The sequence below is a fragment of the Trichechus manatus genome, unplaced genomic scaffold, assembly GCF_000243295.1.
Source record: "Trichechus manatus latirostris isolate Lorelei unplaced genomic scaffold, TriManLat1.0 scaffold00042, whole genome shotgun sequence".
In the NCBI taxonomy this organism is placed as follows: Eukaryota; Metazoa; Chordata; class Mammalia; order Sirenia; family Trichechidae; genus Trichechus; species Trichechus manatus.
Genome location: NW_004443978.1, coordinates 481,123 through 494,669, shown reverse-complemented (window position 1 = coordinate 494,669; position 13,547 = coordinate 481,123). Strand labels below are relative to the sequence as shown.

Sequence of the window (13,547 nt, the reverse complement as noted above, 5' to 3'; positions counted from 1 at the left end):
AGGGTACACAGGTCACTGGTCACCAGGTGGGTGGGCCAGGCTTGTGCACAGCACTGTGAGTCTCCTACACCTCAGGGAGCGGGTGGTGGGGGTGGTTGGGCTTGTGCAGGTAAGTGTAAACAGCCTGCTCCTCTGCGAGGGGGTCGGCAGGGCTGGGCTTGGGCGTGCAAATGCAAGCCACCTGCACCTCAGAGAGGGGGTGTTGTCTGTGGCCAGACTTGCCTGCATCAACTAGGGCCTCTTGTACCTCAGAATGGGGGTAGCGGGCAGGCCTGGGTTTGCACGCCTTGCCTCTGTCTGCCTGTGTCTCAGGGCACATGCTAACAGAGATGGCAGGCAGGGTGACTGCTTGCACAGGGCTGTTTTTGGGGGGGTCTAGTTGTTACTCTGTGGGTTGACTTTTCACTGGGTGGCTCCCATATAAACAGCCAGGTGCCTCCATCAACAAGCAGTCCCTGCACTAATACCTAGCTCCTTCCCTTCCTGCACTCACCAGAGGAGCTGGAGCTCTCACCTGCCCTTCTGCTTCTCCCCTGCAATTGTGCACTTCCTGTCTACACTTTCTCCTTCCCTAAAGCTCAGATGACTCAGTCTGTTTCGCTTGCCCTAGAGGCACTTCCCTATGATTCCCTGGTTTCAAAGCTATACCCCTCCCACGCTTCCCCCCAAGGCTGCCCTGTCCCTGGCTGCGTCCTACTCACCTAGTAGTTTCTTTCCGGAGTTGTACGTACAGAATCTCTGCCACCAAATGTGTCTTCTTTGCAGTTGCTTTCCTGGGTTCCTCACTCTGGGTTGTTGTTCAATGCCATCCCAAAATGACCACGCTGCTCCACGCCAGCAGGCAGGGTGCCGTTGATCCACAAATCTCTGTTTTCCTGCTGGCCTCATTCTGCCTCTCCTTCCAATCAGAGCTCAGTCTGTTTCTTCAACACTCTGTATGATGCTCTGGGATCCAAGGTCGTATTTGTGTCTATTTTACTTGGTTTCTCAAGTCTTTGTTGTCAGGGGGTCGTTACGGTGTGTGTACTTAGGGTGCCATATTGACCAGAAGTCCTAGCTTTATTTTCCTTTGCAGCACTTTACTGCCTCTTGAAATTTTACTATATATTTATGGGCTACCTTATTTTCTGTCTTTCTCCTTCATGCAAATGTAAGTTCCATAAGGGCTAGTGCTTATCTAATTCTTGTGCAACATTTTATCTTTATCGTATTTGTGAAATAAATGAAATAACAAGCATGTGCAAACAATATACTCAACATATGTCTCACTATTAACAAGGGATTCTCACTTTCTCTTTATTACTTTTGTAATCAAAAACAAAAAAGTGTTTGAAAACGGGGGGAAAGATGGGGCCCTCAAAGGCTGCCTTTCACCATGATGACTGCCATCTCTCTGGTGACCTCACACCTGGGGATCCCCACCCCAGTCCCACCAGAATCTCCTTCACATTTTCTCTTGAGGCCCTGGCCTACACTGGTACTCCAAGCCAAGTATCAAATATCTTAAGATGACAGTCTTATTATTTTCCTTTCCATAGGTCTTCCATGATGCACCTGGCAAAAATGTCCTATGACCCCAAACTGTGAGAATTTCTTTTCTTATATCTATCTATAGATAGTTTGGGTGGCCAGAGATGCATTTTGCATTACATCGTGTCCTTGAAGTGACAGCCTAAGAGACGAGCTACTCTGAAGATAAATCTCCACAGAAAAACGTTATAGCAACAAAGGAGTCTTTAAGATAGGAAGAATGTGAGATCAGACTAATCATCTCCAGCCATTCCTGTATCTTGTCTCTACTACCAACCCACCATCCACCCACTGCCATCGAGTCGATTCCAACTCACAGCAACCCTATAGGACAGGGCAGAACTGCCCTATAGGGTTTCCAAGGCTGTAAATCTTTACAGAAGCAGACTGCCACATCTTTCTCCAGATCTAATTCTCCCCTACCCATATACTTTTATTTTCTCTTATTAATGGAACCATCTGTTATGTCTTACAAAAAGTCTCCCAGGTTTGGGCTGGTGTGGTTCTCTAAGTCTTTTATTTCTTGAGGATGTCTTTCCTCACTGCCAATCATCTCTAGAATTTGAGCAGTCTGTGTGGTAATTTGTCTCCAAGATGGTCACTGTTACTTCCTTTCCTCCTTGTATGTGTATACCATCTCTCCATCGAGAGGCAGAATCTACTTCTATCCTTCTCTTAAATTTGAGATGGCTGTAGTGACTAGTTTGATTAATATAACACATTGAAAATGATGCTCTGGGAGTTTCCAGGCTAGGTCACACAAAACCTTGCAGATTTTGCTTGACCTGCTGGAATGCTTATTCTTAGAACACTTTCTCTGGGAGCGTCCAGTTGCCATATAAGAAGCCCTATTAACCCGAGACTCTATGCTTGAGAGATCATGTGTAGATTCTCTAGTCAATATCCCCAGTTGAATTCAGCTTTCCAGCCATCTTTGCCAAAGCATCAGAAACATGAATGAAACCATCTCTGACCTTCCAGACCAGCCCATCTACTGATTTATGCTATGCAGAGCAAAAGAATTGCCTAGATGAGCCTTGCCTGTGCTCCCGACTTGTAAATCATGAGAAATAATAAAATGATGTTCTTTAAACCACCTCCCCGCAAAAAAAATTGGGTGTAAAGGCTGATGGCTGCCACACATAAAAATTGGTAGACAACAAACTCCTTGGGGACACGTACTGCCTTAATTCATCTTTAAATTCCTAGTGCTTAGCAGAGCACCTAATAAACAACAGGGGCATGATAAACATTTGCTGAATAAAATAACCTAAGGGGCACCTGAGAGTCCTGGTGGTGCAGTGGTTAAGAGCTCAGCTGCTAACCAAAAGGTGAGCAGTTTGAATCCACCAGCTGCTCCTTGGAAACCCCATGGGACAGCTCTACTCTGTCCTATAGTGTTGCTCTGAGTCAGAATCGACCCAATGACAATGGGTTTGGTTTGGTTTTGGCTAAGGGGCACCTGGCACTATGACATGGCCACTCAGAGGCAGGGAACAATGTGATATTCCAGGGCCAGGAATGGCACAGGTGAAGGATGAAAGGGTAGAGAGTATATTGTACACATTATTAAAAGAAGAAAGCAATTGAAAGTTAGAGCCATATATCCCTTCTAGGGACCTGAAAGAACTACTGCATCAAAATGGCCTGCTTCAACTCTTAACACTTACCCCTTACCTTCTGTTATGGACTGAATTATGTCCTCCCAAAATCTGTTGGAATCCTAACCCCTATACCAGTGGATATAATCCCATTTGGAAACAGTGCTTTCTTTATGTTAATGAGGTCATATCAGCATACGGTGTGCCCTAAACCCAATCACTTTGAGTTATTAAAAGAGCAGATTAGACACAGAAGCAAGCACAAAGGAGAGGAAGAGAGATGCCATGTGGAGATCTTCAAGAAACCAAGGAACACTGAGGCTACAAAAACTGGATGAGACAAGGATCTTCCCCCTGAACTGATAGAGAGACAGCCTTCCCCTAGAGCCAGTGCCCTGAATTAGGACTTATAGCCTCCTGAACTGTGAGAAAATAAATATCTGTTCTTTAAAGCCACCTACTTGTAACATTTCTGTTACAGCAGCACTAGGTAACTAAGACACCATCCCATTATGAAGAGTTCAGATAATATATATATACACTTGCATGAAGATCCCACAAATCTGATGTTTACCCTAAAGCTCAAGGTAACGTCTATCAAGCAAGCTTCAAGAACAAACACTAAATTCTAGCATTCCTGAGTTTTGTGTGTATTTCTTTAATGACATTTCTTCTCTGCCTGCATCTTTACATCTAAAGAGTCCTAGTCTTCTAAATCTCTCCTCACACTGACATCATCCACACTCACTTTTTTCCTTCTCAGGAATTCTCCACATGCATAAACAGATCACACATGATAAAGACGACTAAAGTCCACAAGTCCCACCTCAAGAAAACTTCTATTTAACAATTAAGAAACAGTAATTTGTATATTAGCCTAGGACCCACATAATCACTCTAACTTGATCTCTACTTATGTGCTCAGCATTCCATTTCTACTCAAACCCAGTGCTCACACTCCCCAGGCTGTGATGTATGCAGGACCCTGTGGCAGCTGATGCTCTCCCACTCAAAATTCCCAGAAGGGGACAGCACTCAGCTGTGTCAAATATGCATGGCTTCTCAGACACACAGCAAATCACAGCTAAAATGATTTCCCATGGGGAACACTGTTGTTAGCCATTTTAAAACATTACATGTCAGAAAGAAGAGTCCCTGTTAATCAGTATAATTTTCACATTAATGAGAATTTAGCAAATCTGATAGCTAACTACCTGGAAAATCTGGATTAGGTCAAGGAAAGAAAGCTAAGAGTAGATCCAGGTGGAGAACTGACCAGGAAAAATCTCCAGTATTTCCTCCTCCCTTTTCACACTCAGCTATGCCTTTGCTGTTTATTTTACAGAGAAAATAGAAGCACCTAGAAGAGAACTTCCACATGCTTCCATAACCAAATCTAACAACCTACCGCACCTTTCACTGTATTCTTAGCCTCCTACCTGTCTGAAGGTAATCGCCCCACTTAGCCTTCGGGCACTGGGTCCCAATCTTTCCATGAGTCTAGAGAGATCACTCAACAAACTCTGTCCTGTAAGTCAATCTATCCCTCTCTACATGCTCTAATATAGATGGTTATAAGAGATAGGGGAAGAGATATCAAGCCACATGAAAATTGCCCAGGAGCAGAAGTTCTGAAGAAACAAGGACCTTCCCCCAGAGCCAACAGAGAGAGAAAGCCTTCCTTTAGAGTGGGCACTCTGCATTCAGATTTCTAGCCTCCAAACTATGAGAAAATAAATTTCTGTTTATTGAAGCCACCCATTTATGGTATTTCTGTTAAAGCAGCACTAGATAACCAAGAATTTGCTACTATAACAGAAATACCACAAGTGGATGGCTTTAACAAACTGAAATTTATCCTCTCACGGTTTAGGAGGCTAGAAGTCTAAATTCACGGTGCCAGCTCCAGGGGAAGGCTTTCTCCCTCTGTCAGCTCTGGGGGAAAGTCCGTGTCTCCTTTCAACATCTGTGGGCCTGGCTTTCCTTGGAAGTCTCCACGTGTCTTCTCAACAATCTTGCCCTGGGTCCAGGAGGTTCTCAGCACAGGGACCCCAGGTCCAAGGGACACGCTCTACTCTCGGCTCTTCAGTCTTGGTGGTACTCAGGTCCCTCTAGGACCAAATTTCTGTCTTAGTTATCTAGTGCTGCTATAATAGAAATATCACAAGCAGATGGCTTTAACAAACAGAAATTTATTTTCTCACAGTTTAGGAAGCTTGACATCCGAATTCAGAGCACTGGTTCACGGGGAAGGCTTTCTCTGTCGGCTCTGGAGGAAGGTTCGTGTTCATCAGGATAGCCTCTTCTCAGCCGTGTCCACAGGCAGCCCTCTCTCTGGACCTTGGCCCCTCAGCCCAGCCTCTGCCCTGCTCAGGCAAGTGTTACAAAGCTCTTTAACTCTGCAGATAGGTGCCTGGAAGCACTCTACTCCACCAGTAAACCTTCTTTCCCTCCAGTTTCTCCCACTTGTAATGCAAGTGTCTACCATGTGTCTGTTCCACCACTAGACTTTCGAAACAGATAACTTGTAGTCTAGATTTCACAGTGGCTTAGGCTGGGTTCTCTAGAGAAGCAAAACTAGTAAAAGTGTATAAATATATCAAGGAAACGGCTCACGCGGTTGTACAGGCTGGAATGTCCCAAGTCTGTGTGTCAGGATAGAGGCTTCTCCTGATTCACATAGCTGCAGGGGCTGGCAAACCCAAGACTGGAAGGTTAGATAGCAGGGGTCTTGCTCACAGGCTGTGAAGATCAACAAATCCCAAGACCGACAGGCAAGACTGCAGGTAAGCTGCTAGCTCAAGTCCCAAGAACCAGAGGTCAGATGAACAGGAGGTAGCTGCAGGATCTGGTGCAAATAAAAGCCCCCAAGCCTTGCAAGAATGTCCACTTATATTCAAGGCAGGCCACACGCCCAAGGAAACTCCCTTTCAACTGACTGCCTACTCACAGCAGATCCCATCATGGAGGTGATCACATTATATCAAATCTCATCATGGAAGAGATCACAACATCATATGACTGCCAAACTACATCATAACTGCCAAACCACTGAGAATCACCACCCAGCCAAGATGACACACAACCTTAACCACCACAGTCTACCCCTTGTCAACCTGGCACCTGTACACGTCTCCTTAAACCATACATAATCTCCGAATAAAGACAACTATAAAGTCATACCTGTGCCTAACATGATACAATGAACATACATATAACCAAAAATGCACTAACCCTGTTTACATCTCATATTTTATAAGTGAAGAAAACAAAGATATTTGCTGCACACATACAAGGCAGAAACACTCATAACAATTACAGTCTTCATTTCTGCAATTGATCACATGGGTGTAACTGGTATTTAGAACTACCTTCTTCCACCACCCATTCTGTATTTCCTCTGCCCTCAGCAAGCACCTCAGCTGGTTGTGGTTCTTTGCCTGGTGGGGTGATGCAAACCTTCATTCCTGAAGGGTCTGGGCCATTAGTAGTCATGCCAGAACTGGGTTGCTGTAGTTTTCCATTGACTTTAATCACAGGGCATGGCAGTACTAAGAGACGCCCTAAGAGATCTCCTGTATTCCAGATATACTCTTCTTTACCTCCATTATGTAATATCAATCTGATTTCCTCTTGGTAATCAGGATCAGTCATACCAGCCAATATGGTAACTCCCTTCTTTACCTGTTGATCCAGAGGCACAAGGAGCCCAAAGTGGCCAGGTGGCATTTTTAACTTCCAATTCAATGTAACCATTGGATGTGTCTCCAGATGGGAGCATTCTTCCCTTTGGAATTAAGACCCCTAGACTTGCAGAGCATAGCATCGCAGGGACAGAAAGCAAAAATTTTGCAACTGGGTCACTAGGGGTAATAGTGAGTGGTGGCACTCCTATTTCCACCCCTTGATTCCTGGACCCATGAATTCTGGCTATGGGAGAAACAGTACCACATACTGGATGCTGGTTTAGAGCATATACAGCCTCCTGGAGTACACTGCTCCAACCCTGCAAGGAATTGCCACCTAGCTGGTGCCGTAATTGTGGCTTCAGAAAGCCATTCCATCATTCTATCAAGCCAGTTGCTTCAGGATGATGGGGAACATGGTAAGACCAGTGAATTCCATGAGCACGGGCCCACTGCTGCACTTTATTCACTGTGAAGTGAGTCCCCTGATCCAAGGCAATGCTGTGTGGGATACCATGATGGTGGATACAGCATTCTATAAGTCCACAGATGGCAGTTTTGGCAGAAGCATTACATGCAGAGAAGGCAAATGCATATCCAGAGTAAGTGTCCATTCCAGTAAGAACAAACCACTGCCCTTTAATGATGGAAGTGGTCCAGTGTAATCAACTTGCCAACAGGTTGCTGGCTGATCACCTTGAGGGATGGTGCCATATAGAGGATTCAGCGTTGGTCTCTGCTGCTGAAGACTGGGCACTCAGCAGTGGCTATAGCCAAATCGGCCTTGGTGAGTGGGAGTCCATGTTGTTGAGCCAGTGCATAACCTCCATCCCTGCCACTATGGCCACTTTGCTCATGAGCCCATTGAGCAATGATGGGAGCAACCGGGGAAAGAGGTTCCACAGAACTTGTCATCCTATCCACTTGACTGTTAAAATCTTCCTCTGCTGAGGTCACCCTTAGGATCTTGGAGCAAAGTCTGCTATCCTCTGCAGATAATTACTCTCCTTTCGAGAAATAGCTTTTGGCTTGTTACTGGGCCTTAGCAGAGACTGAATACTTAACCATGGGTCACCAAGTCACCACAGGGTCTGAGCTACCCATCATGAACTGAGTGTTCTCTGACTCACACAGTCATAAAGTTGGACGTGCACAGCAGCACTCCATCATTAAACTAAACATAAGTGGTATATATAAGATCTGGCCAGAGCAGGACCTGAAGGCACAAATAAGTTGCATGAGAAAGTGGCCCAAATGCCCATGGTCTTCACTCCTGTCACATTATCTTTCACCTCCCAGTCTGTACCTATGGCCTCATGGCAGTTCCTTATGATCAGCTGACTGGGGAAGAGAAAACTTGTGCCTGGTTTACAGATGATTCTGTGCGATACGCACACTTGAAAGTGGACAGCAGCAACACTACAGCGCCTTTGTGGGACTTCCCTGAAGGACAGTGATGAAGAGAAATCCTCCCAAAGGGCAGAACTTCGAGCAGTGCCCCTGGTTGTTCACTTTGTTTGGAAGGAGAAATGGCCAGATAGGCAACTGTATACTGATTCATGGGCTGTGGCCAATGGTCTGGCTGGATGGTCAGGGACTTGGAAGGAATATGATTGGAAAATTGGAGACAAGGAGGTATCGGGAAAAGATATGTGGATAGATCTCTCTGAATTGGCCAAGAAGTTAAGATAAGTTAAATGCTCACCAAAGAGCAGCTCATACCACCAAGAAGGAAGTGCCAGGAGCACAACGCGTCCTCTTGGCCTGGGGTCCCTGCACAGAGAAGCTCCTAGACCAAGGAAAGAGTGATGACAAGGACCTCCCTCCAGAGCCAATAGAGAGAGAAAGCCTTCACCTGGAGCTGGCGCCCTGAATTCGAACTTCTAGCCTACTAGACTGTGAGAAAACAAACTTCAGTTTGTTAAAGCCATCCCACTTGTAGTATTTCTGTTATAGAAGCACTATACAGGTTCACAGATGAAGAGGAATTTCACCCTAGGATGGAATATGCCTGAAGTGTCACCCATAATGATTTAGATGATTCTGAAGATGAGATTTGGGACTTGGAGTTGATTTAAGACTTTTAGGATGATATGATGAGGTGACTGTGTTTTACATGTGCCATGGACATGAATTTTGGGTGGCCAAAAGGTAGAATGTCATGGACTGAATTGTGTTCCCCCAAAATATGTGTCAACCTGGCTAGGCCATAATTCCCAGTATTGTGTAGTTGTCCTCCATTTTATGATCTGATGTTATCAGCCAATCAGTTGTAAGGGGATACCCTCCAGAGATCATAAAACTCTTCTTTGACTCCCCATGCCCCACTTCAGCTATCTCCCCTTTTGTTCTCCTTGAAAAAGTTATCTGCATTTTCTCTCTCCACTTCTCCTTTTCCTATTCTCACCTGAGCCCACTCCAATCAGGCTTTTGCCCCCACCATTCCAATAAACCACTCTTGTCAAGGTCAACACTCATCTTCACTTCACCAAATCCAATCCAACTCAGTCCCTGAAAGGCTTTCTTTACCAGGCTACATAGGCACCTTTCTCCTCATAGCACACTGACCATGCCTGTTCCGACTCACCTTTGTTTTCGCCTAGTCATGTTCCCAATTCATAACTGCTGAAAGCCCCAGAGCTCAGCCCTCTGACTCCTTCTCTTCTGTAATTACTCACTTGCTAGGTGATCTTAGTCCGCGGCATGGCTCTAAATACCATCTGCAGGCTAACAACTGTCAGATGTAAATCTCCAGCCCTATCTTCTCCCCTGAACTCCTACTGACGACTCCACTTGCATGTATAATGTTGTTGTTGGTTGTTGTTGAGTTGATTCCAACTCATAGGCCTGGTGGTGCAACAGTTTAGTGTTCGGCTGCTACTAAAAGGTTGGTGGTTGAAACTCACCCATCGGCTCTTTAAGAGAAAGACCTGGCAATCCACTTGCATGAAGATTACAGCCAAGAAAACCCTATGTAGGCAGTTCTACTCTGTCATAAGGAGTCACTATGCATGTCAAATAGGCATCACAATATGCTTAAAACCAAACACATTATTTCCTCTCAACCCCAAACACTTGCTCCTTCCACAATCATCCCCACCTCAGTACATGGCCACTCCATTCTTCTGGTTGCTCAGACAAAAACTTACGGGTTATCCTTGGCTCTTCTCCATCTAATTCATCATCAAATCTGGTTAACACCTCTTTCAGAAAATATTAAGAATTCAACATTTATCACTTTCACTGATGCTACCCTGGTCCAAGCCACCATCATTCTCCCCACCTCCCTACCCCCAAACTGGATGATTGCAGAAACCCTAGCTGTCTCTCTGCTTCTGCTCCTGCTCTCCCTGGCCCCTCAGGCTGCTCTTGTTATAGCAGAGTAACACAATAAAAACATATGTCATGTCACTCCTCCACTCTAAACCATCCAGTGGCTTTCCATTCAAATGTCAACTTTCCAGAAAGATGTCCTCTGCTTATCTGCTCCAAAATACTGCACACACCACTCCTGTGCCTACTCCATAGCTGTTCCCTTACCTAGTTCTACTTTTCTTCTTAGCATCCTGACCAGTGATATATCATGTACTTATTCATTTGTTATCTGTCTCCCTCACCAGAACGCAAAGTTCATGAGAACTCAGACTTTGTCCTCTGCTGCAGCCTCAGCACTTAGAACAACTGTTATACATAACAGACACTCAAACTTTGTTAAATGAGCAGGTAAAAAAAGTGTTGAATAATCAAACAATACTGTTAAAAATGTTGTAATATCAACAGATATTAATTCATCATGATGATTCACAACAACTAGCAGAGAAGCCACTATAATAGTTTGGGAGCAGAAAAGAGGGAGGGAAGTAAATCCTTCTTGACCTAAACTAACAGAGCTTTCTCAGTACACCAAACTAATAATACTAGTAACAATAATGGGATGATGATGCTAGAAGACGCCATTTATTGAATAATCACTGTGTGCCAGGCACTTTCCATATATCTTAGCCTCATAGCAATTCTACAGGGAGAATATTTTTATCCTCACATTACAGATGAAAAACAAACTCAGAAAGTTAAGCAACTCACCCTATGCCACAGAATCTGAAAATACTCACTTGGGACCCAGTTATCCATACACACCTTCTTCTAAAATATCAAATGATAGTACAGCAGGGACCATGCCTAAATAACGTGTCCTTCAGATAACTGGCCATTTTAGTCAAGTCTTCCTGGCTATCGATCTTTCTTGTATCAGCATCCTTTGCCCTAGCTGACACTCAAGACACTAGACCTCAGTTTACAACAAAACAAATGACTTATTTCATTTTAGAAAGAAAAGTACTCTTGATGTGAGTAGGTTCATAAGTCTGGAAAGGAGTCCTGTCTTTATCACTGTCTGCATAAACCTGACAGATGACTTATCTTCTATGTCTCTCCCAAGACTACCTCCATGATAGTGTTTTCAGGAGCTTTTAATCTACCCAGAAATATCTCCCACATTTTTGGCAGTGTCTGCCCATGATTTCCATAGAAGGCTGACACTCCCTTAAGAGAAGAGAGGATGCATAAATGGAGAGCCTTTGAAAGCATTCCCTTTGAGAACGGGAAATAGATAAGGATGCCCTTTATCACCAATCTTATTCAACTTTGTGCTGGAGGTCCTAGCCAGAGCAATTAGGCTAGAAAAGGGCATCCAAATTGGTAAGGAGGAAGTAAAAGTATCTCTATTTGCAGATGATATGATCTTATACACAGAAAACCGCAAAGAATCCACAAGAAAACTACTTGGAACTAATAGAAGATTTCAGCAAAGTTTCAAGATACAAGCTAAACATACAAAAATCAATTGGATTCCTTTACACGGACAAAGAGAGCTCTGAAGAGGAAATCACCAAATCAATACCATTTTTAAAAGCCCCCAAGAAGATAAAATACTTAGGAACAAATCTAACAAGAGACGTAAAAGACCTATACAATCAAAACTGCAAGACACTACTGCAGGAAACCAAAAGAGACCTGCGTAACTGGAAAAACATACCTTGCTCCTGGATAGGAAGACTCAACATTGTGAAAATGTCAATTCTACCCAAAGCGATCTACAGATACAATGCAATCCTGATCCAAATTCTAACAGCATTTTTTAATGAGATGGAGAAATAAATCACCAACTTCATATGGAAAGGGAAGAGGCCCATTACTGAAAAAGAGGAACAAAGTGGGGGGCCTCCCACTACCTGATGTGAAAACCTATTATACCACCACAGTAGTCAAAACAGCCTGGTACTGGTACAACAACAGATACATAGACCAATGGAACAGAATTGAGAATCCAGACATAAATTCATACACCTATGAGCAGTTAATATTTGACAAAGGCCGAAAGTACGTTAATGGGGGAAAAGACAGTCTCTTTAACAAATGGTGCTGACATAACTGGATATCTATCTGCAAAAAAATGAAACTAGATCCATACCTCACACCATGCACAAAAACTAACTCAACATGGATCAAAGACTTAAATATAAAATCAAACATGATATAGATCATGGAAGAAAAAATACGGACGACGTTCGGAGCCCTAATACATGGCATAAACAGAATACAAACCATAAGTAACAGTGCACAAACACCAGAAGAGAAACTAGATAACTGGGAGCTCCTAAAAATCAAACACTTAGACTTATCAGAAGACTTCACCAAGAGTCAAAAGACAAACTACAGACTGGGAAAAAATTTTTGGCTACGACAAATCCAATCAGTGTCTAATCTCTAAAATCCACAAGATACTGCAAAATCTCAACAACAAAAAGACAAATAACACAATTGAAAAATGGGCAAAGGCTATGAACAGGCACTTTGCCAAAGAAGACATTCAAGTGGCTAACAGACATGTGAGGAAATGCTCACGATCATTAGCCATTAGAGAAACACAAATCAAAACTAAAATGAGATACCATCTCACCCCAATAAGGTTAGCGTTAATCCAAAAAACACGAAATAATAATGTTGGAGAGGTTGTAGAAAGACTAGAACACTTATACACTGTTGGTGGGAATGTCAAATGGTACAACCATTTTGGAAATCAATTTGGTGCTTCCTTAAAAAGCTAGAAATAGAAGTACCATATGATCCAGCAATCCCACTCCTTGGAATATATCCTAGAGAAATAACAGCCATCACACAAACAGATATATGCACACCCATGTTCATTATAGCACTGTTCACAATAGCAAAAAGATGAAAACAACCTCGGTGACCTTTGACGGACGAATGGATAAACAAATTATAGTATATTCACACAATGGAATACTACGTAACAATAAAGAACAACGATGAATCTGTGAAACATCCTATAACATGGAGGAATCTGGAACGCATTATGCTGAGTAAATTTAGTCAGTTGCAAAAAGACAAATGTTGTATAAGTCCACCATCATAAGAACTCAAGAAAAGGTTTAACAGTACTATTCAAACTATTTCAGAACATAGAAAAGGAAGCGACACTTCTGAATTCATTCCATGAAGCCAGCATAACCGTGATACCAAAACCAGGCAAAGACACTACAAAAAAGAAAATTACAGACCAATATCTCTCATGAATATAGATGCAAAAATTCTCAACAAAATTCTAGCCAATACAATCAAGCATCATATCAAAAAAATAATACACCATGACCAAGTAGGATTCATACCAGCTATGCAAAGATGGTTCAACATTAGAAAATCAATCAAC

General features: G+C 43.3%; 1 protein-coding gene across 1 annotated transcript in view; it reads right to left on the bottom strand.

Moving 5' to 3' along the window:
* Nucleotides 1-13,547, bottom strand: part of ABHD12 (abhydrolase domain containing 12, lysophospholipase) — a 141,534-nt gene that overhangs the window by 117,734 nt on the left and 10,253 nt on the right. The gene's annotated exons all lie outside the window — the stretch shown is intronic.